We start from the raw sequence: 15,330 nt of genomic DNA, 5'->3' as shown, positions 1-15,330 counted from the left end.
TTTCCCTCCTTCCCTACCTTAGCAAGGTACTTGAGTCATATGTCACCAGCATCCTCAGTTCCTTTGTCGAGGACTCCAACTTCTTGGACCCTCAACAGGCTGGGTTCAGACCAGCCCACTCAACCGAGGCGGTCATTCTCTCTGTAATGGAGGAACTCCGCAGAGGTGCTGACTCTAACACCAGCCAAGCCTTAATCCTCCTGGACCTGTCGGCAGCCTTTGACACGGTCGACCACTCCATCTTGGTCGACCGTGTCAAGGAGGCTGGTATTGGAGGGACGGCCCTTGACTGGGTTCGTTCCTTTCTGACGAACCGCCACCAATCTGTTCGAATCTCCCAATTTTCGGCGGATAGGACGAAACTCACCTGCGGGTCCCGCAGGGCTCGTCTTTGTCCCCCCTCCTTTTTAATTTATACCTCACCCCCCTGATCCGCTCCCTCTGGGGAAGGAATGTCACTGCATTTAATTATGCAGATGACATCCAGCTCATCTTCAACCTTGACTCGCAGGAAGCGGCCCAGGATTTCCAGTCCACCCTCTGCCACATCAGCGACTGGATGGGCGCTCACCACCTTAAGCTTAACCCCGACAAGACGGAGCTCGTTCTTGTCGGAGGCTCAGCCAATCCATGGAACTCCACCTTCTGGCCCCTTTCCCTCGCCCCCCCCCTCCCCCTATTCCCGCCGAAAAAGTAAAAAGCCTAGGGGTCTACATCTCACAAGATCTTTCCATGAACCATCAGATCAGTGCCACAGTATCCTCCTGCTTCCACCAGCTCAGAAAAATCCGGAAAATAGCTCACTTCCTGACCACTGAAGCTCTCACCTTGGCGCTGCTGGCGCTAGTCATCTCCCGGATTGACTACGCCAACGCCCTATACGCAGGCATTCCGCAATACCAAATCAAGAGACTTCAGTTAATCCAGAATCAGGCCGCCCGTCTCATCTACCATCAGCCAAAACATCACCACGTCCGCCCCCTCCTCAAAGCCCTTCATTGGCTTCCTGTGTCGGAACGCTGCAAGTTCAAACTTGTCTGCCTAACCCATAAATCCTTGGCCGGCATCGGCCCCTCTTTCATTTCCTCTCTTCTTCATCCGTACGCCCCCCCCAGACACCTCCGTTCCTCCCATCACTCCCTTCTCCAGACACCTAGGTTCAGGCGAAAAAAGCACGGAGGCCTTAGATTCTCCTTCTTGGCCCCTTCACTCTGGAACTCTCTACCTCTAGACCTCAGACTCCCCTCTTCCTACCCTCACTTTCGGTCTCTCCTAAAAACTCACCTTTTCCGCGGTGTCTTTACATAATGCTCTCCTTTCTCCCCTCTCTGCCTCTTCCTGGGTTAGTGATCAGCGCCAAGAAACCGTCCGGTGAACGCAGCGCTCTACAAATCCTTTTTACATTACATTACATTACATAAAAAGTAGTGAATATACTACTACTTATACAATATTGATGCAACTTAAAATGGCAATACTTTGTAACCTTCAGTAACTGGCAGTGTCAACTCTCTCTTTCTCCACAAACGTGTGTCATGCAAAAAGGTTGTTGGTGACAAAGGTGATGGTATGTTTCTTATTGTCATACCGGGTCAAAGCAAATAGACAAGTAACCATTAAATGGAAACATGATGTATACATTGCTTTAAAATAGATCTCACGTGAAAATCCCGTCAGTTGAGTAATTAGTCATCTGTTTTTCTTTAAGAATGTTAACTGCGTAATTCGAGTGAATGGAACAGATAATTACAGCGTGCACGATCTAGTGGATCAATGTATACATGCTAATAAAGTATGGCGAGTCACTTCAAACAAGTTAATTTTTACCACAAATGCATACCTGAAGTGTAATAATGTTACACCTCCTTCGGGTTATACGAGGGCCTCGAGGGGGCTAAAATTTAAAGGAATTAAGCAAAGGGATACTTTAGGACCAGCTTCTAAAATACTTGCGGTTTTGTCGCCGTGCGCTCGGAGGGTGTTGTGTACCTGGCACTCCGCTCCTCGCGCCTCGCATTACGCTGTGGCTGCCTCTCGTAACCCGGAAGTAGTCGTACTGGGCTACCGGGTTGATTATAATCCCTCAAGTAAGCGAAGTAGAGAGGGGACTACATTGAAAGAGGAACTAAAGTGTCTTAATGTTAAGTAATCACGATGCAAGGTGGATGATTTTAAACATAAACAGAGGGCGGGAAACATGAAATTCCCCATGGTTAATTTAATAACTCATGATGTACGAGATTTGGAATTAGCGAAGTGCATGACACCAATTACACACATAGGAGAGAGACTTCGTGCAACCGGTTTGACATTAGACCTTGACACATCGTATATATTTGGTGGGGGCATGTTGTAGGATACGTTTAGTGTTTGCAGTATAGACTCGAGGGATTTGAGAAAGAGTGTATATAATAAGAGGCTAATCTTTTGTTGGTCAGGTCGGGAGGGGGGGCGCCGGGGAGGGGTGGGGGGAGGAGGAAAGAGGGGGTGGTGTGGGGGGGCCATTCGGAATTGCTTTAGACCAAAATGGGGTAGAATCTCTGAATATTCAGGGCCCATAATATCATTACGGGAATGTTGGTCCCATAATTGGACTAGATCTGTAGAAAGGAAAGGTTAGTTCTTATTTTAGAAACCGAGGTTGACTTCATCGCAATAGGCTTAGCCATGGAATATTATCATTCAAGCCATCTGTATCTGTGCCCAAACGGTGTATCCAACGCTGCTCTTTTTCAAAAAGGATTTTTTCAGCATTATTGTCCTTGGTTTCTAGAGTCTCCAGAATAACCCAGTTCAAATCTTCCACTGTGTGGTTCTTTTCAAGATAATGACTGGCCATCTTTGTGGTGCTCTTTTTACATCTGACATTACTCTGATGTTCTCCAATCCTTTGTTTCACTTTTCTGCATGTCATCCCGATGTACCTTTGGAGACACGGACAGGTTATCATGTAGATAACATGACTGGTGTTTCAATTCGTATGTTTTAATATTCTCCTTTTAAAGTTCGTAAGCAGTTGTAATTCTTTTGTGGGTTGTGTCAGACTGCACACTGAGCAAGAACCACAGGGGTAATGGCCAGTTACTGGAGCGTTCCCCCATAGGTTTGGTTTGTCACGTTGTTTCACCGGGGGTGGTCTTGTGTGAACCAAAATGTCCTTTAGGTTACGGCTCAGTTTATTTGCGAACCTGGGTTTTGGCCATGAAAGTGCTCCAGATGTGAGGATCCTCCAGTTTTTGTTAATGATTTTTTTAACTTTATCAGTCACAGGGCTGTACGTGGTGACACAAGTCATCAAGTTCTCTGGTTCTATTTTTGTAGATGTCTCCAACAGGCCCTCTCTGTTCTGATTCCGAGCCCGTTTCTTACATATGTTTATTACTCGTCTCGGGTAATCACGATCTGCCAGTTTTTCACAGAGGTCTTCTGCTTGCGCTCTGTATTCAAAGTTCTTACTACAGTTCCTTCGTAGCCTGAGGAACTGGCTATAGGGAAGGTTTTCCCTCAGAGGGCGGGGATGAAAGCTGTTAAAGGATAAAAGACTATTTTTCGCTGTTTCCTTGAAGAAGGTGCGTGTTTGCAGGGATCCGTTGTCTGCATAGATGGTGATAGCTAGGAAATCTAAGGTCCTCTTGTCAGCACTATAGGTGAATTTCAAACAGTTATCTTTGGTGTTAATCCAGGTGTGGAAGTCTTTAAGATTGTCTTCATTCCCTTTCCAGATTAGCAGAATATCGTCAATATACCGCTTCCAAAGCAGTATATGACGAAAAAAGGGTTAGTTTCTGTGTGAATGTGGGTCCTTTCAAAGGTGCTCACGTACAGCCTCGCCACGCTTGGGGCAAAAGTACTGCCCATCGAGGTCCCGTGGCATTGCAAATATAATGTCTCTTTATATTGGAATTAATTTTCTGTTAGGGCGAGACGGCAGCACTCCAGGATAAAATGTCTTGGTGTCTTATGTGGCCAATCTATATTGAAGACGATTGTCTCCAACATCTCGAGGGTCTCTTGTTGGGGCAGACTTGTATAAAGACTTTCCACGTCGAGTCCTACTAGCATCATAGTGTCAGGTGAGTACTCGACGTCCTTCAGGATATTCAGAAGGTCCCTAGTATCTTTGAGATAAGTTGGCGTTTTTTGTACCAACGGTTTCAGGTAATGATCAGAAAATTGTGAAAGGGGCTCAAGAACTGATCCGATCCCGAAAACGATGGGTCTTCCAGGCGGTGGCGTTCGACCTTTATGCGTTTTCGGTAATGAGTAAAAGTATGGGATTTTAGGATTCTTTGTCTCCAGGAAAGCGGCCTCTTTTTTGGATAGCCAATTGTTGGCTTCTGCTTCTACAATCATCATGCCTATTGTTGTTTGTAACCTATTGGTGGGATCCAAAGTCAATTTTTTGTAGAATTTTTTATCCGATAATAAATCTAGGCATTGTATGTCATGCAGTGAGTATGACCACTCCCCCGCCTTTGTCCGCCGGTTTGATTATGATTTGTCCATCTTTTTTCAGATCATCCAGTGCCATCTGTTCTGCTCTTGTTATATTACAGAATGGTCTTTGTTGGTCTAATGCAATATCATCTATTTCTCTCATAATTGCTTGCTCAAAGGTAGCAATCTCAATTGGTACCTGTGAGTTCAGTGGGCAGAAAGTAGACTTATTCCTTAATGATGTATCTCCGTCTTGGATGTTCTTTGGTTGGTCCTTAAAGAAGGCTTTAAGTTTCAGGGTGCGACAGAATTCCGCTAATTCACATTTTGTCTTGAAAATGTCAGTTCTCGGGGTAGGGACAAAGCCCAAACCTTTATTAAGGACGTTCTCTTGTTCTTTTGTTAGAACTTTATCAGTTAAATTTACAATGCGGGAGTTGTGTCTGGTCCTGTCTTGGCTTTTGTGACGCTCCTCGTTTGAACCTGCCGAGTCTGGTCGGACCATGTTATTCCTCGTTTTCTCCCTCGTTGTTGTGTTTGGCCATTCCCTGAAAAAGGAACCCTGGGTTGAAAATGTTGTCCCTGTTGATGAGGCATTTGTTGGTTCAACGGGGGGGGGGACCTGGAAAGAACGGATTCTTCCAGCCTTGGAATTGAGGATTGAAGGGTTGGAAAGGCATCCCTTGATGACCTAATTGAAAAAATGGTGGGCGCCATGAATTCCTACCTCTGCGGTTGCCTCTTCTATTCTGGAATCTCCCTCTATTTTGATTGGAGAATTCGTCACCACTTTGGTCTGATCCGTCTCCTGACGACCCACTTGTAGACCCATAGTTTGATGTATTGTCATTAAATTTGTGATCCTTACTACTATAAGGATGTGCGCGTTCTAGAGAGAACCTTTTGAGTTCTTTAGGCAACTTCTGTAGTTTTGTTTGGGTAAGATATTCCTGGGTATCATCCATCTCTTTGTTAATCTCTTCAAGTCTTTTTTTGTAAATTGTTACATTCACTGTGTTGTTAAGTTTTGTCTCCAAAATCTGTATTTTGATGGTAAGTTCATCTGTTAATCTGGAAGCAGTCTTGATGATCAGGACTAAATAGTCTCTCGTGCATTTCCAGGAAATGGCTGACCAGTCCTTTCTAAATGCAAGATCCTTCAAAAAAATTCGAGGGGCATTAGTCACCCAGAGACCTCTGGGCGCCGCATTGACTCTTAGGTATTCAGTCATGATTATGCCATGAACAGCGGTTCTTACTTGTTCTTTCCTTATCTCGGTCAGTTCATCCCAATCTGTAGTGTTTGTTAGAGTCTGAGTGAGGTCACTGTCCAGAAAACGTAGAGGTCATTGTAAATTTAACTGATAAAGTTCTAACAAAAGAACAAGAGAACGTCCTTAATAAAGGTTTGGGCTTTGTCCCTACCCTGAGAACTGACATTTTCAAGACAAAATGTGAATTAGCGGAATTCTGTCGCACCCTGAAACTTAAAGCCTTCTTTAAGGACCAACCAAAGAACATCCAAGATGGAGATACATCATTAAGGAATAAGTCTACTTTCTGCCCACTGAACTCACAGGTCCCAATTGAGATTGCTACCTTTGAGCAAGCAATTATGAGAGAAATAGATGATATTGCATTAGACCAACAAAGACCATTCTGTAATATAACAAGAGCAGAACAAATGGCACTGGATGATCTGAAAAAAGATGGACAAATCATAATCAAACCGGCGGACAAAGGCGGGGGAGTGGTCATACTCACTGCAGCCGGCTATGACAAACAATGCCTAGATTTATTATCGGATGAAAAATTCTACAAAAAATTGACTTTGGATCCCACCAATAGGTTACAAACAACGATAGGCATGATGATTGTAGAAGCAGAAGCCAACAATTGGCTATCCAAAAAAGAGGCTGCTTTCCTGGAGACAAAGAATCCTAAAATCCCATACTTTTACTCATTACCGAAAACGCATAAAGGTCGAATGCCACCGCCTGGAAGACCCATCGTTTCCGGGATCGGATCAGTTCTTGAGCCCCTTTCACAATTTTCTGATCATTACCTGAAACCGTTGGTACAAAAAACGCCAACTTATCTCAAAGATACTAGGGACCTTCTGAATATCCTGAAGGACGTCGAGTACTCACCTGACACTATGATGCTAGTAGGACTCGACGTGGAAAGTCTTTATACAAGTCTGCCCCAACAAGAGACCCTGGAGATGTTGGAGACAATCGTCTTCAATATATATTGGCCACATAAGACACCAAGACATTTTATCCTGGAGTGCTGCCGTCTCGCCCTAACAGAAAATTATTTCCAATATAAAGAGACATTATATTTGCAATGCCACGGGACCTCGATGGGCAGTACTTTTGCCCCAAGCGTGGCGGGGCTGTACGTGAGGACCTTTGAAAGGACCCACATTCACACAGAAACTAACCCTTTTTTTCGTCATATACTGCTTTGGAAGCGGTACATTGACGATATTCTGCTAATCTGGAAAGGGAATGAAGACAAACTTAAAGACTTCCACACCTGGATTAACACCAAAGATAACTGTTTGAAATTCACCTATAGTGCTGACAAGAGGACCTTAGATTTCCTAGATATCACCATCTATGCAGACAACGGATCCCTGCAAACACGCACCTTCTTCAAGGAAACAGCGAAAAATAGTCTTTTATCCTTTAACAGCTTTCATCCCCGCCCTCTGAGGGAAAACCTTCCCTATAGCCAGTTCCTCAGGCTACGAAGGAACTGTAGTAAGAACTTTGAATACAGAGCGCAAGCAGAAGACCTCTGTGAAAAACTGGCAGATTGTGATTACCCGAGACGAGTAATAAACAAATGTAAGAAACGGGCTCGGAATCAGAACAGAGAGGGCCTGTTGGAGACATCTACAAAAATAGAACCAGAGAACTTGATGACTTGTGTCACCACGTACAGCCCTGTGACTGATAAAGTTAAAAAAATCATTAACAAAAACTGGAGGATCCTCACATCTGGAGCACTTTCATGGCCAAAACCCAGGTTCGCAAATAAACGGAGCCGTAACCTAAAGGACATTTTGGTTCACACAAGACCACCCCCGGTGAAACAACGTGACAAACCAAACCTATGGGGGAACGCTCCAGTAACTGGCCATTACCCCTGTGGTTCCTGCTCAGTGTGCAGTCTGACACAACCCACAAAAGAATTACTACTGCTTACGAACTTTAAATGGAGAATATTAAAACATACGAATTGCAACACCAGTCATGTTATCTACATGATAACCTGTCCGTGTCTCGAAAGGTACATCGGGATGACATGCAGAAAAGTGAAACAAAGGATTGGAGAACATTGGAGTAATGTCAGATGTAAAAAGAGCACCACAAAGATGGCCAGTCATTATCTTGAAAAGAACCACACAGTGGAAGATTTGAACTGGGTTATTCTGGAGACTCTAGAAACCAAGGACAATAATGCTGAAAAAATCCTTTTTGAAAAAGAGCAGCGTTGGATACACCGTTTGGGCACAGATACAGGTGGCTTGAATGATAATATTCCATGGCTAAGCCTCTTGCGATGAAGTCAACCTCGGTTTCTAAAATAAGAACTAACCTTTCCTTTCTACAGTCTAGTCCAATTATGGGACCAACATTCCCGTAATGATATTCAGGGCCCTGAATATTCAGAGATTCTACCCCATTTTGGTCTAAAGCAATTCCGAATGGCCTCCCCACACCCCCCCTCTTTCCCCCTCAACGGCGCGCCCCCCCCGACCTGACCAACAAAAGATTAGCCTCTTATTATATACACTCTTTCTCAAATCCCTCGAGTCTATACTGCAAACACTAAACGTATCCTACAACATGCCCACACCAAATATATACGATGTGTCAAGGTCTAATGTCAAACCGGTTGCACGAAGTCTCTCTCCTATGTGTGTAATTGGTGTCATGCACTTCGCTAATTCCAAATCTCATACATCATGAGTTATTAAATTAACCATGGGGAATTTCATGTTTCCCGCCCTCTGTTTATGTTTAAAATCATCCACCTTGCATCGTGATTACTTAACATTAAGACACTTTAGTTCCTCTTTCAATGTAGTCCCCTCTCTACTTCGCTTACTTGAGGGATTATAATCAACCCGGTAGCCCAGTACGACTACTTCCGGGTTACGAGAGGCAGCCACAGCGTAATGCGAGGCGCGAGGAGCGGAGCGCCAGGTACACAACACCCTCCGAGCGCACGGCGACAAAACCGCAAGTATTTTAGAAGCTGGTCCTAAAATATCCCTTTGCTTAATTCCTTTAAATTTTAGCCCCCTCGAGGCCCTCGTATAACCCGAAGGAGGTGTAACATTATTACACTTCAGGTATGCATTTGTGGTAAAAATTTACTTGTTTGAAGTGACTCGCCATACTTTATTAGCATGTATACATTGATCCACTAGATCGTGCACGCTGTAATTATCTGTTCCATTCACTCGAATTACGCAGTTAACATTCTTAAAGAAAAACAGATGACTAATTACTCAACTGACGGGATTTTCACGTTAGATCTATTTTAAAGCAATGTATACATCATGTTTCCATTTAATGGTTACTTGTCTATTTGCTTTGACCCGGTATGACAATAAGAAACATACCATCACCTTTGTCACCAACAACCTTTTTGCATGACACACGTTTGTGGAGAAAGAGAGAGTTGGCACTGCCAGTTACTGAAGGTTACAAAGTATTGCCTTTTTAAGTTGCATCAATATTGTATAAGTAGTAGTATATTCACTACTTTTTATGTCTCCTTTACCACTTTCCCTTGTCTTGTCTGTATATGTTTGTAATTTTTTTTGATTCACAGGTACATTGCTACCTCGAAGCTGAAAACAGGTTCAATTTTCCTTGTTTTTACACACTTGCTTGCTAAATTTAGTCAAGTATTATCACTTTCACATACCACTATTGGTCCTGAAGAAAGCCCCCAAGTCCGAATCCCGGCGTATGGGGCTGAAACATGTCGGCCATTTTTTATTGATACTTTAATGCTGGTACGTCCTGAAAAACCTAATTTTTTCAATAGTACGCACTATATAGAGCATTCCCCCTTTTTGGGAGTTACCTGAACCCAGATTCAATAAAATTATTTTTCTGGTTATCCAGGTATATTTTATATTAATCACTGTCCACATCACTGGGTCACTACTGCTATCAACCAAGGGTAAGATCCTCCTGGTGGAGGCTGCATACTAACAAACTAACCCTATGATTATGCACACACGTGTATGAAGAGCGGAGAACCTAGATATACCGCTAACCACACTTCCCAAACACGTGCATGAGGGTTTTTTATTGGAGACAGTTATTGCGCTTCCTGCATACCCTGGTTCATGCAGGACAAGTGATCCTTCCCCATTTGATTATTTGTATTGATATAAGGAAATTGAAGGATCACAATTTCCTCCTCCCTCCCTTTGATTATAAGTGGGTGTATACCAGCCATGAGGGAGGGTGTGTGCCGTTCTGACAATTAGACCTGGAACTAAGAAATCACTACAATTGAAATCTGGGCCATGTAGCGTTGTTGTGTTTTCCTGGAAACGTAAGTGCAGTGGGCTGGCCTGATGTATGCCAGTGCTGCGTGAGGCTCTGAACCATGACTCCGGCGCTATGGGCATGGTCCCGTCGTGAGCTATACTAGAAATTAAGCTATTCGGGTGTCCGTTTTGTAGTGCTGACGTCACCCGGGTCTTAAAAGCAAATGTGTCATTATATCTGTAAAGTTCCACAACTTGGCCAACATGGAAGGTACGGGGTATCACTGACTCTATATTCGTTCATAGTTGCATAGATAAAAGATGGTGGGCATGACACATTTCTGTGATTATGAATGTTTGTTGTACATTCAGTGGAGTGTTGTAGCTGTAGTAATACAGGGCTGTGAAAGGTTTAAGTTGTAATTTTTTGGCACATGAAGGGCAGCTAATTTATATACGTATGTTTATATACTGTACAACTTGATGCTGAAAGTCAGTGTTCGAGTCTCGGAGTTGCATGCACATCCTGTTATTGTAGAATAATGACATAATGTACGTGTGCCTGAAAGTGTATTGTAAATATGGTGCTCATAAAAATAGATGATATCGTTTTGGGTGGATTTTGCGCTATAAAAATATACTTTAAAAAAAAAAGAGGTATAGCCCACACTGACTGTCACAGGTAAGTTGGTTGCATACGCTATTTATAGCACAATATAAAGTGGTAGGGTGGAGGAGCAGCATTTTACAAACACAATGAATACACAGAGACAGATAGATAGCTGAAGTGGGTACGGGCACGTGTGCTCGACTCCATTTTAATCATAACGGTTTATGACTTCTGTTGTACAAAGGTATGAATATTGTATGTGAAATAATGTACAGAACATTCTATCGTAAAGGGTTCATGAGTTGTGGGGCACTGAAGTAGGTGTGGTTTGTGTGGAGCCTGCGATGATGCGTGGTTCAGGCAGACTGCACTGGTAAAAATGTGTCTTGACTATTAAATTTTGCCATAACAAGGGCACGTGGCGATTTGCTACTGGAATAGTGGTATTATACTAGGTTGGTGGCGCCACAGGGAGATGTGCACTTTTCTTGTATACAAGTAAATAGATTACAATTTCCTCACGGTGCTAAAAGGAGAAGAGAACCACTTCCCTCTTCTGTCTAGGCAATGCCACAAAATGTTTGTTACTCCTTAGCACACGTTTTAGTATTAAATGATAATGTTAGATACACGTGTTTCCACAATACAGTTCATCCATCAGCAAATAAAATGTCTTAATCCTTTTGTTCAGGGTTTGTCGCTGTTTATTGAAGAAGACGTCACAGCCAACACGTGTTTCGTCGTACTGGGGAATGTAACCCCCGACTTTTTCAAGGCTATTCTCCGTTGCTGTTTCACGTTGTTAGTTGAGGTGATACTTCCAACCCTCAAGGGGTTCTGGTGTGGATATCGTGGGTGCTATTCAAGCTTTGGTGATATGAAGACCAAAATAATGGTTCTCTATCTTTTCGTTGTTTTCTACCGGGAGTGAATCCGTCCCGCCTGCCTCGTGTAAGATGCAGCATCTTACACGAGGCAGGCGGGACGGATTCACTCCCGGTAGAAAACAACGAAAAGATAGAGAACCATTATTTTGGTCTTCATATCACCAAAGCTTGAATAGCACCCACGATATCCACACCAGAACCCCTTGAGGGTTGGAAGTATCACCTCAACTAACAACGTGAAACAGCAACGGAGAATAGCCTTGAAAAAGTCGGGGGTTACATTCCCCAGTACGACGAAACACGTGTTGGCTGTGACGTCTTCTTCAATAAACAGCGACAAACCCTGAACAAAAGGATTAAGACATTTTATTTGCTGATGGATGAACTGTATTGTGGAAACACGTGTATCTAACATTATCATTTAATACTAAAACGTGTGCTAAGGAGTAACAAACGGCACGTGGCGATTATTTATGGTGTACTGAGCTAGTGGTACGTGTGGTGTTTATCGTGTGCTCACCCTGCGATGATGCGTGGTCTGAGCAGGCTGCACTCAAACCATTCACTGTTGCATACTGGACTATATGAACTTTGAGGGGGGGAACTAGCATTGATGGTTATTAATTGCTCTGTAAACTAGGTCTACTGATTGCCCCCAAAACAAATGAAACAATTGCATTTCACGTAGTGCATTCTAACTTTCTCAAAATGGGGACGTATGTCTGGTGGCGATGTTGAAGGTGATGTCCCAGAGGTGCTTGGTATTGCCGGTGGTGGAGGTACATTTTGCCGCAATTTTCTACATTCTTTGTTATCATAGTTCATAGAATGCAACGATTGAAGGAGCTTGCGCATACTAGCAGTGCAACAGCACTATTTTTTTCTCTGCTTTAAATTAATCAAGGCTGAATTTAATTCTGTCTGTAGTGTAGATGAAAAAGGTAAATTCAAGTTGTAAGCCCTACTGTGCACAGTGTATATGGAAGCTAGTAGTCAGAACAGTTATAGAACAATGCTTTTTTTCACTTGTTTTAACAAAATCGGAATACATACAGTATAATTGTCTCTGCATTAAATAAATCAAGGTTGAATTTCATACTGTCTATAGAGTAGATGCAAAGGTGAATTGAAGTTGTAAACCCTGCTGTCCGCAGTGTACATCTTAGGGTGGAGTGTATCATCAGCAATCATAGTGGAAGTGGAAGATCGAGCATGTATGCAGCGTGCATTTTATTATTCAACTAAATCTATAAGTGATATGAAAAAAATTTGAAGTAATCATACTAAAGGGACATTGTCTCGGTTTTGATAGGTGTTATACTTATTTTGGTTTCCACTGAGTTAGTGGTACCTGAAATAACAAGGTTCTGTGGAGCCTGCGATGATGTGTGGACTGGACAGGACGTACTGTTTTTTGTCTTGGGAATTCTGGCTTAGTAGGGGCAAGTGGCGATTTTGTGTAGGTTTGAGGGAGGTTACTTTATTTGGTACTGCACTTTATACATAATGAATGAAGAATCAGTTAAAGTCTGCCTGAATACAGCCAGGTGGTGATGAATTATGGTGCACTGAGTTAGTAGTAACTTTGGGACTGAGCGTATACGTAACCTGCGATGATGCGTGGTCCGGATAGGCCACACTGGGGATAATTTTTTTTTACTACAGAATTTTTCGTTAATAAAGGCGTGTGGTGATTATTTATGGTGTACTGAGTTAGTGGTATGTCTGGTGTTTAGCGTGTGCTCATCCTGCGATGATGTGTGGTCTGAACGGGCTGCATGCATTCAAAGAATTGAATGTTGCATACTAGATTGTATGTATTTTGAGGGGGGGGGAGTGCTATCGATGGTTATGAATTCTCCAACAAGAAAATAATCAGAATCAGATGATTGTTCCAGTAGTGTAGCCATTTTTGTCTCCAAAAAAGAGATTCAGGTTTCCAATGAAGAAAAAGTGAGGTTCAAATTGTGACCTATGCTATCCACAGGGTAGACTATCATTAAGTGTACCTTTGCACTTGCAGCGTGAAATGTATTATTCAAGAAAATCTATTTGTGATATTAAAAAAGTTGTTAAAGGAAGCATAATAAAGGGATATTGTATAGGTTTTGTTAAATGTTATACTTAGTTTGGAATTGTAGTCTGCAAATAATAAATCAACAGTGTAATTAATTGTAAGCTCTGATGACCGCAGTGTAGGCAGGAGGCAGTGGTTAGCAAGAGCCCATGTCTACGTGACATTGATTAGAGCTGCACAGTATTGGTAATTTAGTGTATGTGCACGCAGAGATGATAAGTGGTGGAAAGAGTTAGTGGCACCTGAAGCAACAAAGTTCTGTGGAGTCTGCGATGATGCGTGGTCCAAGCAGGACGCCCTGGTAGCAAAGTCTTTAAAATCAAGTTTTCTAATAAATTTTGGTTGTCCATTCATAGAAGTAAGTTGAAGTATATCTCCAAAAACTATGATATATTTTTTTCTAAATAAGTCATAACATTCAATACGGTCATGTGGCGATGATTTCTGGTGCACTGAGTTAGTAGTACCTTTGGCGCTGAACTTGTACGTACCCAGCGATGATGCGGGGTTGGGGGGGAGGCACAGTAATTGAAGTAATGTATTTTGTCAATTGAATTCTGCATGAATTCCATTTAAAAGTGACATTATGCCTCACTGTGACATAAAACTGTTCACTCTTCTTTGCGTTGATTAATGGTGCACTGAGTTAGTAGTATCTTTGGCGCTGAGCTTGTACGTACCCTGCGATAATCTATACTACTATTATAAAGAAAGAACTGTGTCCTTTTAGCCAGGTAAACTCGAAAAGTACACAACCAATCGCAACACCCAATACAGCGTTGGAAAGGGGGGGTCCTGTAGATGGATATAGGCTATAAAAAAATAAAAATAAACGTTATTTAAAAAATAAACAATAAAAAAAGTAGTCCCTAAGAAGTAGCGCCGGCCGTGTGAGCAAACAACGTGGACGTGCGTGCTGACATCATCTAGCGTGGGAAGGAGCGGCGGACAGTAGCGGTGAAGTCGGGCTGAGATAGATGAAGCGCGGGTAGGAGCGGAACGTGTGCGGCTGACTGAAGCAATGGGAGGAGGCGGAACGAGGAGCGGTGAAGTCGGGCTGAGGTAGGTGCGGAAAGTGTGCGGCTGACTGAAGCAATGGGAGGAGGCAGAACGAGGAGCGGTGAAGTCGGGCTGAGGTAGGTGAAGCGCGGGAGCGCTGGGAGGAGGCGGAACATGTGCGGCTGAGTGAAGTGCTGGGAGTAGGTGGAACGTGTGCGGCTAAGTGAAGCGCGGGGAGGAGTGGCCCGTTAGCTCGGGGAGGAGCGGTGAACTGTGTGCGGATGATTGGGGGCCATGAAGGTCGCGATTCGGCTGATTGGGGGCCCTGAAGGTGGCGGTTGTGCTCCAGGGGACCCCCGGACAACGTCGGGACGGGCTGCGGCCCTGAAGCAGCCTTTTGCTCCCGGGCAACGTCGGGACGGGCTGCTAGTGAGTGATAAAGTGGGGGGCCGCATTCTGACCAATGTCTTTTCTCTATTGAATTCTGCTTGAATACGGCCATGTGGTGATGAATTATGGTGCACTGAGTTACTAGTACCTTTGGGACTGAGCGTACACGTAACCTGTGATGATGCATAGTCCGGGCAGGCCGCACTGGGAGCAGTGTTTTTTGCGTAGTGAATTCTGCCTTAATAAGGCCACATGGAGATGACTTGTGGTGCAGTGAGTTAGTGGAACCTGAAGAACTCAGCGTGTGCGCACCCTGAGATGATTCGTGGTTCGGGCTGGTCGAACTGGTACAATGTCTCTTGGCTATTCCAATGCGTCATGTGCAATCGCCATTCCACCTGAA

Source organism: Lissotriton helveticus, chromosome 6, assembly GCF_964261635.1.
Source record: "Lissotriton helveticus chromosome 6, aLisHel1.1, whole genome shotgun sequence".
NCBI classification, from domain to species: domain Eukaryota; kingdom Metazoa; phylum Chordata; class Amphibia; order Caudata; family Salamandridae; genus Lissotriton; species Lissotriton helveticus.
The sequence above is the reverse complement of the archived record's forward strand: the minus strand, read 5'-3'. Positions refer to the sequence as shown.